Source organism: Gossypium hirsutum, chromosome D08 (genome assembly GCF_007990345.1).
Source record: "Gossypium hirsutum isolate 1008001.06 chromosome D08, Gossypium_hirsutum_v2.1, whole genome shotgun sequence".
Lineage (NCBI taxonomy): Eukaryota > Viridiplantae > Streptophyta > Magnoliopsida > Malvales > Malvaceae > Gossypium > Gossypium hirsutum.
Genome location: NC_053444.1, coordinates 43,884,347 through 43,888,594, shown reverse-complemented (window position 1 = coordinate 43,888,594; position 4,248 = coordinate 43,884,347). Strand labels below are relative to the sequence as shown.

The following is a 4,248-nucleotide window of genomic DNA, read 5'->3' as shown; positions in this document are numbered from 1 at the left end:
TCTTCTAAATCCACTATTCCATGCAATTAGTAGCCCATCGACAATTCTCCAAAACTCTACTTGCAAGATCGAGCACCGTCTGATGTCTCGACCACTCCATTTGGGTTTAATTTTACCCATCCTTCTCCAAGAAAGGTCAATCTTATCATATTAGTTCAATTATGTAATCATAAATGTTAAATTATTTTATTAAAGTTATAATAGTTTTAATGAAGATTTAAAAAATTATTATTTATTTTAATGAAGTATTAATATGTGATTCACTTTTAATATAATACAAACTCATCCTTGTCATAAAAATCCCAACTTTTAAGTGTGAAATTGTTTATATTTTTATTTTTTTAAGAATTAATTTAAGTGTTAATTTAATTGATAATAACATTATTATTAATGTAAGAAGATGTTCGAATATGCTGAAACGTATTATCTTTCTATTTATAAATTTAGAAGTGATTATAGATAATTTTAGAAATTTTGTAAAAAAAATAACAAATATAATAAAATCTTATAATAAAATTGTTAAAAAATCAACTTCAAGGGAGCCACTAAAGGATGGGCACGTGGAAGATTCTCATTCCATCAAATTATAACACTGAGATAATAATGACAAAAATACTATGGCACTTGTGTTTGTTAAAGGCGGTGCAATGTTCAATCATGGCCCTGAGATGCAGCTACTGGATTCTTCAAAAACAGACAGACTCGGAGAAAAAGCTCTCATCCATATTGGGTATAGTGTTCCTAAGCTTGGAGAGGTAAAAGAGATGATAAGAAAATACAAAATGGAGCTGAACCAAAGTTCATCCATTTTATGTGATAAGACGAATTGCTCTTTCTCTTCCATCTTCAGAGATACGTGTTGGAAAAGGAGAAGAGCCATCAATGAGGGACAGAGCAGTGCGGCACTTGGCATTCACTGGCCCTTGGGAGGAGAGCACTAAGGGGAAAGAAACCAATAACAATGAAAAGACCTAACCCCAACTTCACCTATTTTATGTGCGCTAGTGTCTCTTTTCTTTTTCGTGTTAAAAGTAGGGTTTCATGGAAAGTCAGCATAAAAGGAGATATTTCGATCTTTCGTGCCATTACCATCGGGAAAAGACCCTAGCTCGTTGCCTTCTCTAACCTTTCTCCAAAGATTACTGTTTCTTAATGGGGTTGTATTTTACTCAAACCTTGCTATTCTGATACTGGAAATATGCTCATAATGGCCATCAAACGTTTACAAAATGTGGCAACGTATAACAGATTCTATTCGCCTCTATTTTACTTTTCACTTTCACATCGCTTAGATTCACCTCCACCTCCATGCCTCCCACCCATACAGCTTTTAATTTATTAACTTGATTTGTATACATTATTCATTTAACTCCTTTCATTACGTACATAGAACACGATATTATCCCCGAAGAGAATTGGAAAAAAACCATGTGAAGAGTTCCACCAGAATGGATGAACAAAGAAAGCAGTGATTTCACTTCACATCCACCAAAACCATAATCAAATACACCGCAACACATGTACTAATGTAAACTACGTTTCCACTCTGCCAAGGAGTACATGTCGGAAGGAATACAGAGGAGACATTTATAACCACCAAAGACAGCTTAGAACAAAGACAAGTGTGCCACAGATTTGCAAATCTAGGGTACAACATTTAAAAACAACATAAACGGATATATTGGTAATTGGACATGTAACTGGGGACACATGTCTAGGAACTTGTTGCAGTTAGAAAGGAAGACCCAAGAAGGTTTTGTCGTAGAGCGTGAGCTTTACAAACTTATCCAGCCACGCGTTGCCTTTCCTGAGAGCTTTAAACTTGAAACTTAAACATCAGCTTCTCATAATAAACCCTAAAACTCCTGCTCTCCAGCTTCCCGAGATCTGCTCATATAACCAGTAAAACTAAAAATAACGATCAATCCAACCATCTAAAACACAACCTATATCCATATGGTTGACAAACTGGATTACTCTTGCAAGGATCTTTCAGTTAAAAAAAGACAGCGGTCTAAAGGAACAAACCTCAGCCCCATTCGGGAAACTGCCTTGATAAACATTACTGATAACCCACTAGCCATGGCTGTGATTAAGAAATTGGGATAGCCCAGATATATGACCATTAATTATACAACCAGTAACCCAATATCACTTCAGGAAAGTACTTTGAATTGCTATTAATGTGACAAAAGTAAGTATTCAGTGTCAAGAAAAAGCACACATGATAAACCTTAAGCTAAGTACTTTAGATGTTTATTGAAGTTACATAAACCAGACGAAAGATCTAACGAAATTAGAAGGGTTTAGATAGATAAAATAACAGAAGAGGGAGCTCCCTTCAGTCCAAGCACAGGAAGTTGAGGATTCAATTTGTCTCCCGCATCATTCACTCATTTACTGGGCATCTTTCGCTGATCCCTTCTAACTCAGTATTTGGATGAATGAGTCGGCAGCTAATTAAATCCCACTGCTACCCATGAGTGGACTGAAGGAAGCTCTCTTGTCTATTAGATCACCAAAGAAAACAACTCATGAACAAACTGCATACATACTGATAGTACCTAAAATAGCCAGTTTAATTACACAGATTTATGATTCTATTTTGACATCAATTTATAAGATAAATTAAAATGGCCCATGGCCCAAGTAACCTAGAGAAAACCAAAATAAAAGGATGAGTTAGATAGGTCCTTCAAAATTTCAGAAGCACTTGGGGAGAGAAACTTGTCCAGTGTGACATGTCGATATGGATCATGGGTAAAGATGTGTGGAAATGGAAACTGCTCCTACAACCAAGGGTAAGAGAAAGAAGGGATGACAGGTGATAATGAAAGCGACTGCTCAAGAGGAAGATCTTACGAAGGAGAGTCAAACAGAGAGGATGGAGGGTATGAACTAGAAGAAGGGGGAGCCTCCACCATTTTCTCTTTGGTATTTGCTCTTACGTTTCTATCACTTATCACTACAGCAAAATTCATCGCAAAGCATGTTATTGATCTGTAAGTGGAAGGCCACGGCTTTATATAAGCTGAAAAGGAAATGGCATTGCTCAACAAAAAGTATAATTACATTTAAATAATAACAGGTAATAATAATGCCATATACTAAATATAAACAAAACAAAGAGGGACTTATTCTTTTCCTCTTCCTTTTGTTGTTTATTTCTCATTGTAGGACTCTTCTCCCAGGCAGGCTCCCACAAATCTTTTGTATTATGATTTTATGAAGGCCCATCACTTCCCTGCTTTGCTATATGCCTTATTTTTCTTTTTTTTTTAAGTCATAATGTTATATGATTTGATGTATTTATACAGCATTGGGTATACTCGTCTTTGTTATTTCTTATAGATTTTTACATCTAAGTATAAAGTTAACTTCATATTTCTCCATGAAAACAAAATTTTAATTTTAATTTTAATTTGTTAGTATGAAAACTATAATATACTGTTCTGTTGTGGGTGGAAATTGATTGTATAGTAAGTAAGAAAGAAGCCAGCCCTTGAAAGTTGAAGCAACTTTTTTCACTTCTAATTAACTTAAGCAAAGCCGAATAGCTCGTTTTAGTTCCAACTTCTGATATTGAAACCGAAAGCGAAAGGTAGGAAATATCAGTAGGTCTATGAAGGGTGCATATTCGTATCCATTAGTCCATAACTTGATGTTTCAATTTGACAGAAAGCAAAAGGGTTTAGGTTTAGGTTTAGGTTCAGGTTCAGGATCAGGTAGATAGACTATACACTATAGAGATTTTAATTTATTTTTTTTAGGAAAAACTTGAAAAGATGGAAGTAAACTGGTATAGAAACCCTAAAAGATTCCTGGAAAACCTACAATCATAGCTAGGGTTTTCCCGATTATACAAGGCAAAACTTTGTTCTAGTAAAGGTACAAACCTAATTTTGAGTCATCACCTTCTTTTTTTTTTTTTTTTCCTCTTAGTGTTGGCTAACCAGGAGAGTCTTGATTAAGTTTGAAAATAAAATTTAAGGGAAAAACTCTCCCGACCATAAAAATTTGATTAAAAGTCCTATTTCAAATATTTAATAAATCACAAGGTTTAAACTAGAAACATTAACTAAAGACAACTAGATTTAACCATCCAAAAAATTTTGGTAATGATGACTCATTTTAAACATCCCAATTCCTGTTATTTTATGAGTCCGAGATGCAATTCAAACCCTTCCAATTGCATATTTTTAATGCGTGAAATTAGTAGTATTAGCATTTAGATATATATTTATATGG

The 4,248-nt window shown here is 34.5% G+C and overlaps 1 long non-coding RNA gene across 1 annotated transcript; it reads right to left on the bottom strand.

Annotated features, from left to right (window-relative positions):
• Positions 1-1,454: 1,454 nt before the first annotated feature.
• LOC107909757 (uncharacterized) lies at positions 1,455-3,244 on the bottom strand. Its single transcript, XR_001687352.2, has 2 exons — positions 2,863-3,244; positions 1,455-1,887 (listed from the first exon to the last, which is right to left on the bottom strand). It is a non-coding gene; the product is annotated as an uncharacterized lncRNA (long non-coding RNA).
• Between the last annotated feature and the right edge of the window lie 1,004 nt (positions 3,245-4,248).